Below are 20,356 nucleotides of genomic sequence, written 5' to 3'. Positions count from 1 at the left end.
GCACATGTAAATGGCATCCTTAGAGTTGTGCAGTGCACAACTTCTACAACTGTATGTGGTGGCCCTGACCCTGACAAGTCACAGTATTTTGGAACCTCATTATCTTTCCCCATAAAATGTTTGTTATTGTCCTTAGAGAAATTGGTTAATACGTGTTAACTATTATTATATTGTTATTGTTGCTGTTATCAGGTTTCAATCCTAACAAAAATGATTATGGTACTGCTGGAGACATTTGGTATTTATAAAGAATTTCTATTTTTCCAGTGGGGTTCCTAATTTACTTTCTAGTCTGGTACAGTCAGAAAGGCGTCATTATTATCTACATTTTACAGGTCAGAAAATCAACCCATGTATTATTTCATGACTTGGACAGAATAAGACAATCAGAAAAATCAAAAGCAATGTTCCAACTCCTCTAATTCTGACTCAGCTTGTCATCAGGCTACTCTTTTCTTCTGGAGCAGTGGTGATGGTGGTGATGGGGATGGTGGTGATGGTGGTGGAGGGGTGTGTGTGTGTGTGTGGGTGTGTGTGTGTGGGTGTTCAAAATGTACTTTTGTTGTAAAGTCTTATTAAGTTCCCTTCTGTCATTGTTCCAGATTTATTGCTTTAATTTGTTTTGGCTTTTTTTATACACAGGGGCTACATTTTCCTTTGTTCTACCTCAGTTTCAACCTGCCTGTAGGGTATAAAAATATATTTTTATATTTCACCCTCTATAGTTTACTTGTCTGGTGACCAATGTTAAGCAACAGAATGATTTACTTTGGACATGAGAGTCAGCAAAATGTGAAGTCATTTGTATCTGTAGCACTCGTACACGTACGGATAAAAAAATGCAGACATGAAGCTGGCCCACGGTTTTCAGGGGAATTTCTCTCTCTCCTTCTCCCATCTTACTAGTCACCCCACTGTATAGGTTTATCCCACGATTACTATCTGAAAGTAGAACACTCCTCTGAAACCTTCCGTAAGCCCCAAAGGCATAATTACCATGACCTTGTATGTCCCTCGTCCTCCTTTCCCCCTTTCATCCCCTGCCTCACTCTCCTTCCACTGCTTCCTGGGGCTACCTCCCACATACAATCTGTGCACCCAAATCCTTGTCTCAGGTCTACTTTTGGGGGGCATGGACACTAAGACAACACTCCTCGGGTGGTGGTTTCATGTTTGGGGGCTGATTTGTTAAATGTGTGTTTCCCTCAGGAGTCCATGAGCATCTTGGGGACTGCCTGCCCGTATCACTGTGTCCTGGACACAGTTCCTGGCACACAGTAGGTGCTCAATAAGCCCATGCACATGAATGAATGATCCCCGTAGTATGAGGTCATGATGCCTCATGGGGATGCCATCATCCCACTTCCTCCTGAGAAAAGCAGGTGCAGGAGGTGGCAGGAAAATGTACCCGTTCTTTGTGTCAGTGTGACCTGGCTGTTCTGTATGTTACAGGTTGGACTTGACCTTACCTCAGCCATCCTAGGAGTCCAGCGTCCTAGGAGGTCACCTGGCCTGAGAGCTCTGGCCAACAGGCACATCTCATCCTGGACAACATCAGATCCCAGAAGGACAGTCAGCATTGTGGCTGGAGGAAGCGGGAGGGGAGGCTGGAGGGGAGACGGGTCACAGGGCAGAGCGGGGACCTGGTGAGGCTACGGAAAGAGAACTTCGGTGAGGAAGAAAAACATGAGCTGCTGGGCACCCGGCTAGTGTCCACCTGGCCTGGGTTCACAGCTGCTGAGACCACTTTCTGTCTTATTTGCCCGTATGCCCCTCTAGGCGGCCTCCTCTCCTGCAGTTCTTGGTTGCTCCCAGGCCCCCCACTTTGGTGATGAATTACCTCCTAGTGGAGCCTGGTCTGTTTTCTGACCATCCAGGGGCTGGGTCATGAGCAAACTCACAACTTGGAGCAAGGTGGTCTGTGACCCACGGCCAGGCCTGCAGCCCAGTGAGAGGGGTCTGTGCTTAGGCCTGAGAAGAGCATACTTCTACTTCTCTCTTGGCATCTCCTGTCACCTCGGTAGTTTCAGACTGAATTTCACCTAAGGAACACCCTCTCCCCAACTTCAAGAGCTGGTCACCTGCACTGGGTGGCCCTGACTCCAGCCTATACTCTCTGGCTCTCTGTCTCAGCCTTTGCCCATCAGGGAGCCAGAAAGGAGAGCTGGAGTGGTTTCAAAAATAGTTCAGGGCTGGGGCCAACCATCAAAGTCCAGACGTGTCTGCTGGCCAGGACTAGGCCCTTGGTGTGGCCCCTTCTGCCTCGTCTCTCTTCCTGACCACTTCTAAGAGGCTCCATCCCACCACTGTCTTTTTTTGAACCGTGTTCTCAGCCTTGGATAATTTCTGTCTAGAGCTGCCATGGTGTATGAGCCCGGGCTCTGCAAAGATAGGGCACACAGGTCTGGAGGCCAGCAGGCCAGAATCACGGTGCCACAGGGCTGGCCCCATGAGGAGCTCTGAGCGGGAGTGCATGCCAGGCTGCTCGCTCGCTTCCGATGGCTGCCAGAGTCCTTGGCTGGTATACACATCACTCCGGGTGCAGCCCCCCACTTCACAGGCTTCCCCCCTCATCTCAACATCCTCAGTGATATCTGCAAAGACCTCATTTTCACATAAGGTGAATTCACAAACACAGGTGCTTTAGGTTAGGACTTGGATATATCTCTTTTAGGGACACAATTCAACCCAGGACGGTGGGTGTGTCATCGTAAAGGTACCCACCTTCCCCTATCTCCCTCCCCCTCCCCCTATACCCCTCCAGGTCTCCTTTGCAGGCCCCCCTCTCTCCAGCCTGCACCCCAGGCCTGACCCTAATCCTTTGAGCATTTGTTTCGGGGTCTTCCTGTGGGAGTTTCCACTGGGGAAAACTTCTCAGTGCGCAGCCACAGTAGTGTGTCCCGGGGCTGGGCAGGCACGTTTATTAAGGCCTGGGACCTGACAGGCTCTACCGCTTCTCGGAGCTGCTGAGATCAGAATCCATTACTGCCCTGTAATTCTCTTACTCCAGAGGAAGACTTTTCTCTGGGAGTGAGTTTTCCCAGAAAAGACTTTTCATACAATGGCTAAAAGCTCTTCTCAAAAACCACACCTAAAAGCAGAAGCCTTCCCACTAGGCATTTTGACTCCCAACGAAGAAAACAATTAAAAAGGAAAGGAAAGTAGTGTGAGCTGAGAAGGAAGCCTCTGAGAGAAAGGGTTCTAACCAGGTTTGCGGGGCCAGGGCTCGTTTGAGGGAATCTTTCTTTCTCTCTCTCTCTCTCTCTCTCTCTCTCTCTCTCTCTCTCTCTCTCTCTCTCTCGGGTTGGGACTGGTTTGATTTTCACCCCTACTTCTTTAAAGAGAGGGCGAGTATCCACATTAGCGTCTAGACACTGTGCCACTAGCTTCGGGCAGGTTTCACACCCACTCTGGGCCTTAGTCTTCTCATCAGGAAAATAGGCATAGTAAAATCTGCTTTGCAGGATGGCCTCGAGAGTGTATAAAATAAGGCTGGAACAGGGATCCACTTGGTTCCTGGCACATAAGACGTGCTGAGTTGTACTTGTTGTGACTTCACTTACCCTCATGAACTCTTGGTGAAATGGGTATGATTCTCTTGCCAGAGGTTTGAACACAATCTCACGGAGGTTTTGTCCCTTGTCCAAACACACCCAGATGGCCAGGATAGAGCCCGGATGGATCCCCAGCCGCCTAGGCTCTGATTGCCCATCGCCCACCCCCATCCACTCCCCTCCTTACCCCTTCCTCCCTGCTCGTCTCTTTCTCTGTAAAGCCAGGGTTCACCACCAGGTTTGGGGCTGAGATAGGGCACCGGAAATGTTGGGGGCAAAACACTGGATTTTGTTTCTCCTATGATGGGAAGGACAGCAACACCTGCCCTCGTCACCTCTTGGGATGCAGGGGGGAGGGACACTGCTCTGTGCAAGGTGCTTCAGGTGAGGCACAGAGCCTTACAGTTTGCATACTCATTTCATGCCCCGCCGTCACTAATGCACTCATACGTCAGTAGGAAGCTGGAAATAGGCCCCTCCCCCTCGCATCTTACAGAGATGCTATTTGTAGACCCAGTAGTCCAAATCCTCCTAACTCCTGGCTCAACACTGAGCTCTCTAGAAAAGAACTAACAACATCAACAATTATTCCTGTCACCTCCCTTCCTCATTTTACCCCCAATATCAATGGGAGAGATTTGGGTTTTTTTTTATTTGTTTTTTGTTTTTTTTTTTAAATTTGATTGATTGTTCCTAAAGGGGGACAATTCGCCAGGTATTCCTTCTCCCTGAATGGAGCATGCTTCCTCCATCTTTCCTAAGTCCTGCTAGCCCTTCACCATGTAGCTTAGCCACCTGGTCCCTTGCCTATGGGCCCTGGGCTCACTCAGGCTTCTATGCCTCTTCCCAGTGCTCTGTTGGGGACGTTTTTCCTGCCGGCATAGGACTCTCCATCTACCGTGTCCTGTCGTGGACAAGCTCGGTCAGCAGGGCCCAAGTCTTCTCCTTCTCTCCTTCTCAGTCTCCACTGTAGTGTGACCAGGAGTGAGGAAGGAGGTGGCACCCACCTGTCTCCTCCAGTCAGCCCCGAGGACCAGTCAGGGAGGCAGAGAAATGCAAATCAAATGCGTCTGCTTCAAATTAAACCCACATTCTGGTCTAGTGGGGGAAGAGCTGTTTCTTAGCCAATAAATATTAATAAGAAAAATAAACCAATCTTTTAGGCTTCTTCCCCCCGGCTGCCACCCCAGGGTTATAAATTATGTACTGCCTGAGTCTGTTTTGACAGTTGTGATAAAGTAGGTTTCAGATTCAGAGAGTGTTTCTCCTGAAAGATTGCAGCATTATGTGTTTTCCATACAATTGCCCCGATGCCTCCCCACCCCCATATTTTCCTGTCTAGGAGGAAGATTTGACTATAGTAGCTATTTTTCTACTCCGGGGCCCTCTCTGTCACCTCTTTGACAAATAGACACTGTGATTTCTTTTTCCTTTCTCTCTCTCTCTCTCTCTCTCTCTCTTTTTAACTTCTGACCCTTATCAAAAAAAGCTAGAAAGATTCTAATGGGCAAAAAGAACAACCTCCCTGGGGTGGGCGTGATGGGCTATGAGGGCTCCAACTTCACGACGACTGTGTCCAGGTTTTCACTCTCCAGGGCCAGGTTCCTTGTCTGACCACCAGTTCACACCAGCAGAGCCCAGACCATCACGGAGGGCCCAGGTGAAGTGCCAGCTTCTTTGGAACTCACTCCCTTTCCTCCTGCACACTCATAGTTAGACTAAGAGGGGCCTCTTATTCCATCTCTACTGTTTTCCATGTGGCTGGTTTCCATTCATGCTTCCTCCATCTCCCCAGGAGTGGTTAGGTGGCCCTCCTCTCCACTCCCATTCCCCTTACACTCTCAGCCTGGCTCACCTGGGCTTTATCTCTCCCTCATTGGATAATTACTTGTATGCAGGACTGTGCACAAACTCCACATGTTCCCTCGGTACATTTTTATACACGTATGTCTACAGACCTGCTTCACCTCCAGATCAAGACATTGATCTCCAGCACCCCTGCAGCACCCTGTGGCCTATCCATCACTGTGGGGACAGAGCTGAGAGTGCAGTTTCCAGGCTCTCGGCCTCACGTGGAAAGGTGCCGGCTTAGGTAGTAAATGGCCATCAACTGTGATTGGATGGCCATCAGCTATGGCTAGTTGGCCGTCAGCTGTAACCAGTGAGGCACTGGCCACTAATATAACTGCCATGGCTACGCTAGCAAAAAATGGGGACTAGCAAGAAGATGGCAGCTGAGCCTGCAAGTGGCGCAGTGAGGGTTGCGGACAGTGTGGCTCCTGCTTCCTGTGTCTCCAACCCAGCTGCCAGTAAGAATATAGTGGTATGACTTCCCTACCTATGGCTCCGTGGGTGTTCCGTTTTAGCCTCACCATATCCTGCGTTCTTATGTGGGGAGCAGGGCCAGAGACCCCGCAGGGCACCCCGCATGACCATCACCAAAAGCTCAATTATCCTAATCACGTCAATGCAGGTTACTTTCATCTGTTCTTAAACTTCTTCCAAATGGAATCATATAGTATGCACTGTTTTGTGTTTGGTTGTTTTTCTTTTCATTATTATGTCTGTGTGATAAATCCAATTTGTTGGGTTTAGCAGATTTTTTTCCCCATTATTAAAACTGTCTTAGTTCTTTTGGGCTATTCTAACCAAATAACATTGACTGGGAGGCGTATAGACAACAGAAACGTACTCCTTGCTGTTGCTGACTCTAGGAAGTCCAAGACCAACACAATAGCAGATTTGGGGTTTGGAGAAAGACCACTTCCTGGTTCACAGATGGCCGTCTTCTCACTGCGTCCCCACGTGGTGGAAGGGGCGAGGGAGCTCTCTGGGGTCTCTTTTATAAGGACACGAATTCCATTCATGAGGGCTCCACCCTCATGACCTAACCACCTGCCAACGGCCCCACCTTTTAATAACTTCACACTGGGGACTAGATTGCAACATATGAATTGCAGAGGGAGACACACATTTAGCCTGTAGCATCCACTCATAAACACATATAAGATTTTTCTGGTCAAGATGGCAGAGCAGGTAAATGCTGTGCTCACCTCCTCTCAGCACCACATCAATTACAACTGAACGACAGAACAACCATCGCTGAGAATCACCTGAAGTCTAGCTGAACCGAAGCCCAACAACTACAGACATACAGAAGACACCCCGAGACTGGAAGGATGGGCAGAAACACAGAACGGGCTGGTCCCTCACCCGCGTGTGACCTTTAAAAATTGGAAGGGATATCTCAGGTGCACAGAGCCCCCTTGAGGAGCAAGGGGTTCTAGCCTCATACAGGCTCCCCAGCCCAGGGTTTCAGTGCCAGGGAGAGAAATCCCTATAACTTCTGTGTGTCACAAGGGGTGTCATTTGGGGTCTCAGCTCCCACTCCCCACGCAAGAACACAGGATATGGTGAGGCCAAAAAGGAACACCTACGGAGCCATAGGTAGGGGAATCATACCACTATAGTTTCACTGGAGGCTGGATTCACACGACGTGCGACCTGTTGTCTGCTTTTCTGCCAACCAACCGACTCTCTGACTTTCCTCAACTCTCCTCGACTCCCCCACGTAGCCGCGACAGTTATATTAGTGGCCAATGGCTCAATGGTTATAGCTGACGGCCAACTAGCCACAGCTGATGGCCATCTACTACCCTAGCCAGCACCCCTCCACGTGAGGCCGAGAGCCTGGAAACTGCTCTCTGGGGCTCTGTCCCCACACTGTGAAAACCAGCAGAGATTGTGGCTGAGTGACACAGAGGATGGCTGCACTCCCAGATGCTCCTCTTAAAGGGCCCATGCTTACTGATTAACTCACCTACTCTGAGCTCCAGTGCTGGAGCAGTAGCTTGAAAGGTGCCAGGGACATACGGGGAGGAACTGAGTTGTCTGGTTTCAGGGTGAAGGCTGGAGGGGCAGCTTTGTCCTGGACAGAGGAGTTGGTGAAAGCTACTGTTTGTCCTTTGAGCCCCAACCCCTTCTCTGTGTGCAGAAGCGTGAAGATGTAGATACCATATTTGAGTCTCCATCAAACTGGCTATCACCTTTCATCTGCCCCACCCTAGTGATTATAGGAGACTATGCCCCACCCAACTTTCAGGCACATGCAAGCCACTTCCAGTGGCTTTTCCATACAAACAATCTGTCATAGCTCATGTTATGGACTTCCGTAAAATCTTTCAAAGGTTCACAAAACCCAAACAAACAGCATCTGGCTTCAGCATGTCCCGTACCTTTGGCTGAGCAGCCCAGTGCTAGCAACAGCTGTCCTCAGTTTGCCGATTGGCCTCCCGAGGCACCTCCAAGCCCTGTGTGGGAGGCAGCCATCTGCAGATTGCTTAATGGTCCTTCGCAGTGGTCAGCTTTGAACGAAGTCAGAGCATCACCCGGCTGCCTCCAAGAAAGACACTCCCAAAGGGCAACCTGGGGAGTCACCAGAGCCTCAGTAAAACAAACCCTGCCCTTGCACCACAGCTCCTCCACTATAGTCACAGCTAGTCCTTAAAACTAATCAACCTGAGGGTCAATCCCTCCCATTGATGTACAAACAACAACCAAGTCTCAACTACAACAGGAGGACACACACATAACCCACACAAAGGACACACCTGGAGGTCCTGGCTCTGGTGACCAGGGAGACTGCACCATTGAGTCCCACAGGACACCTATCACATAAGGCCACTCTACTGAGCCTGGGAGACATCGCAGCCCTATGTAGAAACAAATAAAGGGAGACAGCCAAAATGAGGAGACAAAGAAACATGCCCCAAATAAAAGAACGGAACAAAGCTCCAGAAAAAGAATTAAACAAAATGGAGACAAGAAATCTACCACAGGCAGAGTTGAAACACTGCTCAATGATCTCAGGGAGAACTTCAACAAAGAGATAGAAAAAATAAAAATGGAGAGAGAAAATATGTAAAAAAAGTCAGAAATAAAGACCACAATAACTGAGAGGAAGGACCCAGTTGAGACAATCGACAGTACATTAGATGAAGCAGAGGATCAAATCAACAATTTAGAAAATAAGGTGGCAGAAACACCCAAACAAAACTGGAAAAAAAATGAGGCTAGTTTAAGGGGCCTCTGGGACAACATGAAGCATGCCAACATTCACATCATAGAAGGAGAAGAGAGAGAGCAAGGAATTGAAAACCTTTGTGAAGAAATAATGACTGAAAATGTCCCTAACCTTGTGAAGGAAATAGACATACAAGCCCAGGAAGTGCAGAGAGTCCCAAACAAGATGAATCCAAACAGGCCCACACCAAGAAACATCATGATTAAAATGCCAAAGGTTAAAGACAAAGAGAGAATCTTAAAAGCATAAAGAGGAAAGCAGTTAGTTACCTACAAGAGCTCCCATAAGATTATCAGCTGATTTCTCAATAGAAACTTTGCGGGTCAGAAGGGATTGGCAGGAAATATTCAAACAAGGGCCCAGTAATCCCACTCCAGGGTATTTATCCAAAGAAACCCAAAATGCTACTTCAAGGGGATGTGTGCACCCATATGTTAATGGCAGCATTGTTTACAATGGCGCCAAGATATAGAGGCAGCCTGGGTGTCTGTCAATGGAAGAATAGATAAAGAGTAGGTAGTACATATGTACAGTGGAATATAGTTTGGCCATGGAAGGGAATGGGTTCTTGCCATCTGTAGAAGCATGGATGGCCCTGGAAGGTACTGTGCTGAGTGGAGAATGTCAGACAGAGAAAGACAGATGCAATGTGATTTCACTTGTGTTGGAATCTAAAGAACAAGATAAACAAACAAACAAAACAGAAACAAGCTCATAGATACAGAAGACATTTTAATGGTTGCCAGATGGGAAGAGGTTTGGGGTGAGTGAAAAATGGGAAGCGTTTAAGAAGTGCAAGTTGGTTGTTACAAAGTAGTCATGGGGTTGTAGTGTATAGAATAAGGAATATAGTCAAAAATATTGTAATAACTGTATGGTGTCACATGGGTAGTGGTTAGGGGAATCACTTCTTTAATTATATATAGGTCTAAGCCCTATGTTGCACACCTAAAATTAATATAAAATAATATTGAATTTCAAAATAAAGTTAAAGTATATAAGATATATATCTGATATTTCAGATGATTTACCTGTTCTACTCTTAATGGACAATTAGTAATTTCCAACTTTTGGTTATTGGGATTAATGCTATAAACATTCTTGCCTTGTCTTTTGGTGAAAATAAGTTTTCCTTTGTCTTCGGGACAAAGTCAGGTGCAGAATTTCCAGATCATACAATATCTATGTTTAACTGAAGTTGATTTTGCCAAATAATTCTCTGAAGAGGTTGAACTAAACTTACACTCCGACCAGCAATCTAGGAGAATTCTGGTTATTCCGTATCATCACCAACACTGGTTATTTATTGCCAGTAGACTTGAGTGTGTGTGTGTGTGTGTGTGTGTGTGTGTGTGTGTGTGTGTGTGTGTATGTGTTTGGTCCATTTAAAAATCTGAGTCATCAGTCTTTAATTTGTAGGAGTTATTCATATACTCTGTATATGAGCCGTTTTTTAGATGTATGTGCGGCAAGTATATTTTTCGAGTCTATGTCTTGTTTTATCACTCCCTTAATGATGCCTTTTGATGAACAGAAGTTCTTCATTTTAATAAAGTCCAATTTATCAATCTTTTCTTTATGGCTAGAGCTTTTTGTGACATGTTTAAGAAATCTTTACCTACCCAAAGGTCATGAAGATAATCTCTTATATTTTCTTCTAGAAACTTCAGTGCTTTACTTTTTACACTTAGATTTATGAACCATGGCAAATTAATTTTTATGTATTGTGTGAGGTTCACCTTGACTTTTGAAATAGCCTCTTCCCTGGTGCCCACCCCAGCTTCCTGTCTTGACTTATTCCAATTTGTGCTGCCAACGTGGTTGTCCAGTCTAAAGCCAGGTCTGATCACACGACTTTTCTGCTTAAAGCCACATTGTGTTTCTCTGACCATAAAGCCCAAAGTCCTTAGCATGGTGTGCTCTGCCTTTCAGGATTAGACACTTATCTTTCTAGCTTCATTTCCTATTAAGGAGATGGGCATTATAATGTAGCCACAAAAATCCTGAATATCTACTGTTAGGGGTTGAACTCTGTCCCCCTATAAGGTATATTGAAGTCCTAGCCCTCAGTCGCTCAAAATGTGACCTACTCCAGGACAAAAGAAAAGGAGTTGATCACGGCAGTCTATCTCCTATCTATAATGTCCAACATGGCTCCTGTTTGAGACATCTAATACTGAGTGACAAAACACCCCAAATGTTAGTGACTTAAAATGATAATTTAGTAATATCTCTCATTACTGGGTAAACAGAGTGTTAAGTGGGTGGTTCTTGCTTGTTCTTTCATATGGTTGAAGTTGGATGACAGCTGGAGGTGGAGTCACTTGAAGACTCAAGTGGGCTAGACATCCAAGCTAGTGTCTTCACCCATGTCTAGAGCCTTGCTTGGGATGGAGAGACTACCTGGGAGGCAGACCTGCCAGTCCCCTCCCTTTCCTGTAGCTTCTCTCGGCTAGCTTGAGCTTCCCCACATCATGGCAGTAATAAGGTCATCAAAGGGCTTACGTGGAAGCTGCTTTCCCTGGGAATGAATGTTCCAAGAGACCAAGATCTCTTCTGGCCCAGCCTCAGAAGTCATTCAGTATCATGTCCTCCTCATTCTGTTAGTTAAAGTCATAGGATCAGTTTAGATTCAAGAGGCAAGGATTTTGAATACTGAGAGGCATGGCTCATTAGGGCCCATGGGAGACTAGTTATGGTAGCTCCTTTGCGTATCCTTATTAGCTGTGAACACATTATCTTTTGTCCCCAGAAGGCTCTAATAGAAGTCAGGAAGGGCATTCATTAGACGAGTAATTTATTCTGCAGTCAATTTCTTATTATAAAAAGCATGCCCCACTCTAATATGTTATCTAGATTTAAAAAAAGACAGAGATAACCCTAAAGGATGGCCTAAAACTCCTTCTCTAAATAATGTGGCCTCAACAATGTAGATTGGTCTCACAAATGCTATATAACACACTGCACAGATTAAGTAAAGGCCTATGAGTATGTATGAAGAATGACATCCTGTATACATTTTGATATATAGAAAATAGAATAGCTCTTAGATATTACCTGGGGACTTCAGGTTAAGAAGCATCAGAATAGATGATCTCATTTTAATCTCATGGTAATAATTAGCAATTTCATTATACCCAACAGAGCTCATCGAAACAACCATGTAATGAAACTAAGATGTATTATACACATTTTATAGAATAATAGATGGAGTTTCAGAGTTATAAACTGGTCTTCTGCTAACGGGAATACCAAGGCCAGTCTGGATTCTGAATAATGGGGCAATGGGAGAGGTCTTTTGTCATGCATTCAAGTTTAAATAATGGCTCAACATTTTTACCCCAAATTCATGTCTTTACTAATGCTCTCCTCAGGTCTTGAATTGTTGTTTTTATATATAAGATGTTACTACTGCTCTTAAAGTTTCGTGACACCTGAAGATTTATACGCCTTTGGGAGATCTCTTTAGGAAAAAGGACAGAAGATTGTGAACATAAAATTAGATTAAAAATGAATATTTACTTAGAAGGAGAAAAAAAGATAAATTGTAAAGGTTGAATATCTACAAAATTCAAAATAATCACACAAAATCCAAGGAAAAATCTTAATATTTTAAAATTAACTTCCAGACACACATCTATAACATGTTTTACCTACGATATTGGGTCCATACTCTTCTGTGGCCTCTTCAGAGGACAATTTTGTAATCATTTCTAATGAGACAATAAGAAGCTTATTCAGTCCTTCTAGCATGGTGGATTAAAGTAGTTTTTACTGATAGTTTAGAAAAGGACATTTAGAATCCTAACCCTACAAACTTAGGATCGTTATCAATTTTGGGAAAGACTCTAGCCAATTTCTGCCATATATGAGCTGTACGTTTTCAGACCACTTTAACTTTTCTTGCGTAACAACTAAATATTAAATCACCTTTGAATTACTGACACTCAATAGCCAGCTTGTCATGACTTCCTCTTAGAGCGATATATTTTGAGCTTTGTATGACCTCCATGGTTGCCAGCATTTTGTTTCAAATCAGCCAGAAATTTCAATATCTTCCCAATATTTCCAAATACATTCAGATGATTCACTTTTTCAGACTGATCAAACTATCAAAGAAACCAGGAACCTATGTATTATTTCTATGAGGCACTCTTTCTTCTAATGAATTACCACATTTAGCGTGATCTAAACATCATTTTTGCTATAATTTGCTTCTAAATGTCAGATCAATTTCTATTAGTTTTCTTCCCCTCATATTTTCCTTTTGTTTCCTGTCATTTTAAATTAAATTCCTTTCATCTCCTTAACAATAAACTTAAAGATAATAAAAGAATGTATCCTTCATAAACATTCAGTTCAGGAGCCTGTAATTTATTATTTGTGTTATTTGAAACATTCCAAAAGGTCTTTTCAAATTACAGTTGAAATGATGTATTGAAGCTCTGTCAACTTTTTGAATACTTTTTTAAATGTTTTCTTTGTGCTCAGGTTTCTCCAATGAGTCTTCAAACATGTATGTTAGAATCTTTAAACAACCTTGTGGCCATGTGCAAGTCTTGAATAGCTTTGTAACGGCCAGACCATTTTATCACCCTTAAATTCTTTAAAGAAAAATCTAAGTTGGCACGTGCATATAAAACAACATGTACAATCCAATCCTGCAAAGAAAACATTCAATGTAGTCGACAGCTACCAAAGCTGTTACCAACCTCAGAATTGTGGAGGTGGCCTTTTCTTAATGGGATTCACGGCATATATTGTGCCATTATGTTTACATGGGAAGGACTTTGTTCCCCCTAACAGTAATGGTTTTATACAATTGACTATGAATGACATTCAAGGATGGGCTACCATAGTCCAAAAGCTGTTGCACTTTGTTGAATCAAATTGTAGATAGCTGTCAGTTGGCAAAAAAGTTAAAAATTTCTCATAGGGTTTTCTGCTGAAAGAGTAGCACATAATATTCATCACAGACCGATGTTTATCACATCGAATGTGGAATCTACCATCATGGGGTAGTTACTTAGTGCTTGGTTTATTTGATGGATCTCTTAATGGAACACAGTTTACAACCCAAATAGCACTAAGCCCTATAGGACACATATAGATGACATCATATAGGATACCCAAGATCTCAGCAGTTTGGTCGTTAATTATTTTGAAAAACACTTGTTTCAGAAGTAGCTTTTATATCCATTTTATGTTTTGTTTGATTCTTTGTATTTGTAATATGATTCTTCTTATCTCTGTGGCCATGATATTGGGGGAAAAAAGTTGTTTTTACTTAGACACATGAATGAAAATGCTGCTTATCATAACAGTCCGTCATGAAAGATCACAGAACTTATTGAAGGTCATGAATGCAGCACAGTGCAGCTACTGTTGACCTTCACGTAGTTTTGTCACTTGTACAAATTGCGTCTTACTTTGCCTTTACTTCATCTCCCTTCTGACTTTGGTTTCTCTTTGGGAATGGCCTGATTTTCACAATCTTTGTGATCGCTTTAATTGTCATTTTATTCTTATATTTTTGACTGCCAGGACTCTTTTCTGCATCTTTATAGCTTTGGCCATCAGATTTGTAATTCCTGTTGTGATGTAATAAGAGAGTTTTGGACATCTTAAAGATTCTGCCAGTCTTGGTGTGTTTAATTTTTTTCTTGACTTCTATTAAGGTACTTCCCATCAAATTTGAATTGTTGCTTTGATGAATAATTCTTAAAATGTATAAAATTAATCCAAAATCAAGGCATACACAAGAGCATTTCTAATACTTTTAAAAACTGCCACTATATATTGAGCTACGTAAAGTGTAATCCAATTATTCCAATTCCATATCCATTGATTTACTGATGAATGTGTAGGAGTTTGTTACTTGCTTCTTCAGGCTGTTTTGCTGTGTCACTGACAATCTTGCATTCTCTTTCATCTGGAACCAGCAGACTTCCTCGGGACAAGATGCACTGGATATGCTAGATGCAATTCAGTATATTGGGGTGCATAAAACATCCAGCTTCTCAAGCAGACTCACTGGCTGTTCAGTGTTCTCATACTAGCTTCTACTCTACACACACAGGAACTGTGATTAACTCTATTTCATATAATTCCCACCACAAAAGAAAAACACCTACAGTACCTTTATAATTGCACCTGCTGAGATTTTGAGCATATAGCTGATAGGAAAAAACTGTTTTGGTTAGCCATCAAAGAGACTCAGACTTATGATTGTACACAGTTGATGACTGGAAGACTTTCCCACCGTTGGGCTTCTGGATGTGTACATTTCACCGTGTTTCTCTTCCACCAGCTACAGACACCTAGTACCAAGGACTACAGGACAGACTCCTCTCAGGATCAAGCTGCATCCTCAGGTTGCTCTGCAAGGTGAGTTGACACAAAAAGGAGCACGGAAACTTCTGGAAGCTACTCCTATACCAGGATGGCTAGCAATAACATAAATATAAATGGCAGTGAAAGCAAATCACAGAAATATAGACCAACCAATTCCCATTGAATATGTCCCCAACTCAACCTTTCTTTTGCCAGAGATCCCCAGAGCACTTATGGTAATTTATTACAGCAAAATGATAGAAGGCAAAATCAGCAAAAGGAAAAGGCACGTGGGGACAAGCCAGAGAAAACCAGGCGTACGCTTCCAGAGTCCTCTCCCAATGGAGTCACACAGGATGTGCTGAAACCCTCCAGCGATAAATTGTGAGGGCACATGAGAACAGAAAATCCTGAATAAAATTTTAACAAACAATTCAACAGCACATTAAAAAAATGCATAGCATGACTATATGGCATTTATTCCAATAATCAAGAGTGCTTTGTTATGAGGCAATTCATCACATTGATAATCCAAGGAAACAACTTATGGTAATCTCCATAGATGCTGAAGAGGCGTTAGGCAAAATTGAATATCCATCCTTAGCTTTAAAAAAACTTAACAAACTAGGAATTCACATAGTTTCCTCACTCGGTAAATGATATCTCTTTTGCCCCCAAGGCATTTCCAGGATAAATGAGGAAGCACTGAAAACATTCCCACTAAATTCAGGAAAAAGACAAGGAGGCCGTCTCTACAACATTTTCTCATTATAGCAGATGTGTTAGTAAGATACAGAAATTATATGTACAAAGGCTTGAAAGGAGGAGGTGAAACAATCACTAGCTAAATACAATATGATTATGTCTCTGGAAAATTCAAGACAATTAACCAAAAATGAATAAAAATAGTGAAATAATTCAATAAAATAGCATGATTCAAAATTAATAGAAATCAATAAATCGATCACACAAACACACACACACACACACACACTGCTACGTATAATAAGCTATTACATTGTGATATATAAAGAAAGAAAATAATCAGTTGAAATATGACAGTCTGGTCCGTTCCATATTTTCAACAGCATTCCTTCTACACGTTTCTCAGAGACCATGTCATCAGGGAACTAAAGGTTCTGTGTCTCCAGGAGGCCAGCCTGCCCTCGCTAAAACTCCATGCCCTCCTCTCCCACAAGCTGCAGGTCAGTGCATGCACAGCTGTAAGATTTTCAGAGCCAAGAAGAAAGCTTCCCCCTTGGGAGAGGAAGCGTGGGGGAAGGGGTCAGCTCCTGGAGGGTTTTCAATAACATGGTGAAGACCTTGGGAAGGCGATGAGGCCAACAAGGGAACTAGGGGCCAGTGTCGGGGCAGAGAGACAAGTGCAGAGGTTCCTACAGAAGCAGTCCAGCTGAGAGCTCATGGGGAGCTCAGTTCTACTAGATAGAGAGCAGATGGATTAACAAAAAATATTTAAGAAGTATTGGCCAGATTTGGACAGTTTGTTTGTCCCGTGGTGGAGGCAAAATCTAACTAATGCCATATCTTCAATAGTCATCCTTCTAATAGTCTTATTAGCATTTTAATTATTATTATTATTATTTTGGCAAATTGACAAAAAAGCAGAGGCTGGTGTTTATATCTTGATAATTGTAAAAATGCTTCACTGACTCCTCTCAATGGCTATGACCCCCATTAACTGTAGCATTCACTGTTACTTGTCATTCACGGTGGATGTCAGATGTTGTCCTCGTTCTTCCTGGCATGTCTCAAGTCTGAAGTCATTGATGGAATAGAAAAATGGGAGGCAAAAATTAAGAGTGAATTCCTAGGTAGAAACTGAAGTGGCAGGTCTGGAACACAAAGTGGCAGGTCTAGAATTTGAGTAATCGTCATGAAAAGCTCTGGAGGATGTTTGGCTCAGTTTTGTCAATCCTCGCTTTCATGGTCTGTTGGGGTGCTTATAAGATATGGTGTTTTTTTATTTTGTCATGAGCATGGGACAATATAACGTATTTTGAGAAAAAAGAATGAGAAAAAGAAATAACTGATGTATCCTTACGCTTTTTGCACAAAAACGTAAGAATGCACTTTACACTTTTCATTGATGTCTTACGAGCTGTTCCCTACTCGTTGATGCCAATTTATTTTTGCCAAATGAGCCATTCAAGATAAGGGGCTAGAATTTAGAAGAACGTAGACTAAAGATACTCCTTAAAAAAATCTTAGTTCTTTAGAATACTAAATAGATACATTCATTTGGGAAGCAGACTTTCACAAAATTAGAAAATTGTAACTTTTCAAAGTCCTTAATACCCCAACCTTCTCCTTTTTTTTTTTTTTTTTTTTTTTTTTTTTTTTACCTGAGTTTCACAGACAATCAACTCCAGACTGGCAGTGTGGTTTATCACTGCTGAACTTTGTCACCTGGCTTAATTTCCCTTTCAGCTCGGCTGGGTAATAATATCTGCCTAATGGCATCCCATCTCCAAAAGTTCTCGTCATCCTTGCATGACACAACGGAGGGAGCTAATCATGTTTTAAAGAGACGAAATATTACAGTGACATAAAAAGGTTCATTATGTCTAAGTCAGGAATATTAAACATCTGTGACCCGGGAGAGGAGAAAGGCAGAGATTAAGTTTGACGTTGGAGTGAAAACCGGGTGATAAAAACAATCAGGACATTAATGGAGGAAGATTCGGTGCTTTGTAGTACCACTGACCTTTCCAAGCTCACTGCTCCTCTTTGCTTCATGTCTTTGATTGCTAAATCTCCTGAGAGGGGAAAGGGATAATTTAGAGGGTTGGATGAAAATTCATTCAATTTCTGCTCCACCCCATTAGCTGGAGGTTGGTGCCCCTGCGGCTCATTTCCTAATTAGTGAGCTACTGAACCATCAGAACCCCTCCTCTACTGCTGGATACCAGGAAGATAGGAGGGTCTGGATGCCCAGGTTGAGTTCTATCTCCTCCCCCTCCCTCCCCCCGTGGCCTCAGGGTGTTGCAAACCAGGCTTGGGAGCTGGGGGGAAAACAGAGATGCAAAGTGAGATGGAGCTGGGTGTCAATCTTTCTCCACAACTGGCTGCCTGTATGACCTGCAAGTTTCTTACCCTCTCGGAGCCTATTTCCTCACATGTAAGGGGTAGGAAATGATCTCAAAGGCAGTGAGATCAAATGAGATACGTAAACAAAGCAACTGCCTGGAATTCAGCTGAGATCGTCCCAGCTACGTACCTTCCCCCTTATAAAGAAAGCAAAATAATTCTCAGGAGCAGCCTCAGAAGACTTCTGCTTCAGTCTCAGAGGTCAGACCTCTCCCGGAGGGAGGCTGGGAAACAGACCTCTCCCGGAGGGAGGCTGGGAAACTCAGGAATCCTGAGTGGCATGCTTGGCCGGACCCATCATGATCTACAACGTGGGTTGGTTCTCATCAAACGAGGAGGGTTAGCTATCATATTGCCGACTTGCATCACCTTGCTTCCTGTTGGCTTTTACCTAAGCTCACCTTCTCCGAGTTTGCTGTCCTGTGTGTCTGCTTCCCGTTGTCTAAAATTTGGTTGCCACATCTCATAGGCTACCATCTCTCTTACCTCTCTTGCCTTCATAGCTTTACACTTAATACATTCCTTTACTGTCATTCTTGCAGGCTTTCAAGAGGTGGCCGCTTTTACCTGGAAACCCAGAGTACATTCTCGACTTGCTCGGGACCGTCAAAGCACTTCTTTATTGTCCCGTTTTTTAGCAGCATGTCCTTCCAGAGCCAACTTTACACTTCCCCTGAGGGCAGGGAGCCTCCCTGCTCATCCTTCCTTCCCTACCTGAGCTTGCCCATGGGCCTGGCTCTCCGCAGGTCCAGAGAACACATTTGCTGAATCAAGCCATTCTCTGGACATGAAAACTCATGTCTTACTCAGGCCGCAAGGTGAAGGCTTCAGCTGGCGCTGCCTCATTTCCGGCCTCTATAGAACTGTAGAAAAGCAATTCTTATTGTTCAAGAGAAAGCACGGAGAGTAACTGAAGCTCCTGGGGGCAGAGTTTCAGAGCCCACAGAGGCCGAGGTTACTTTTATCTGAGGCCTTGGAGGTGGCTGACTGGAATTGGGCTGGAGGTGAAGGAGGAGGCAGCAGGGCCAGCATCCCAGGGACTCAGTGCCTCAGTTAAAGCTCTCGTAGCAGCTGGCTCCCAGTTCCGGGAGTGAGAGGAACTTCAGAACTTCTGAGCATACTCCCCGACTGGCTGTAAGGCTGGGGCCAGAGCCTGGGGCTCTGAACAGTTTCACTAGTGACATGTGACGGCAGCAAAGGGAGAGAGAAGGAGGGTGGTTATCAGGGCTCCGTAGGAGGCTGCTTTTCCTGGGTTCGTTGCTTGTGGCCATCAGAATCTTGACCACCCCTCGGGGCAGTGACACAGATGCCAAGATGCTTTCTGTGTGCATGCTGTTAAATAATCGTCCAGCAATAATTGATTGGGAAAGGCTTAGGGCCTTAAATAAATTCTTGAAGGATTAGCATGAGGGCTGTTCCTTCGCATTACACCAAAGCCTCTTGTTGCCCTGTCGGAACCACCACACAGACTCAGGCAAAGTTTGTGAGTACTCAACAAATGACAGTGCAGATGACCTGTTCTTGTCTTTTTCAACCTCAGAATTCCTGTTCTTTCAGGGAACATCTTTGCCCTCTTCACTTCTCATTAGCATCATGTGGTGATTATTTTTACGATTGATTATCTGTTTAAATATCTCTTTTCGCACAAGCTGTGAAATGTAGAAGCCAGGGCTCTGTCTTGAAGTTTGCTGATTCTGTCAACTCAAACCTATTGCTGAGCTGCTCTCGCAAAATTTTTATTCCAGTTAGTTTACTGTTCAATTCCAGAACGTCTATTTTTTTAGAAAACAATTTCTATCTCTTTACTGATATTCCCTATTTGAGAACACATGGTTCTCATACCTTCACTTAGGTCTTTGAACACATTTCTAACAACTGATTTAAATAGTCACGTAAAAGCTTCACCCCGTGAATCCAATATCTATACTCTCTCAGAGACAGTTTTATTGACAGTTTTCTTTCCTGGGTGTGGGGCATACTTTCCTGTTCTTTGCACACATCCTAATTTCTTTTGTTGTTGGAAACTGTACATTTTAAATAGTGTAAGATGGCTACTCTGCAAATGTAACTCCCCTGTCCCCATAGCTTATTGTTGTTACTCTCTGTTGCTCTTCTTGACATTATTTGTTTATGTCACAACTTTTCTAGACTAATTGTCTGAAGGCTGTATTCTCTCTCACGTGCAGCCACCCAAGTCTGTGCCCGGTTAGCTCAGTGGTCCACGAGAGCCTGGACAGAAGTGTCCTTAAATGCCTTGAAACAATAAGTCTCTCTCTCA

Source organism: Rhinolophus hipposideros (genome assembly GCF_964194185.1).
Source record: "Rhinolophus hipposideros genome assembly, chromosome: 13".
Taxonomy (NCBI): Eukaryota; Metazoa; Chordata; class Mammalia; order Chiroptera; family Rhinolophidae; genus Rhinolophus; species Rhinolophus hipposideros.
Note: the sequence above shows the minus strand (reverse complement) of the source record.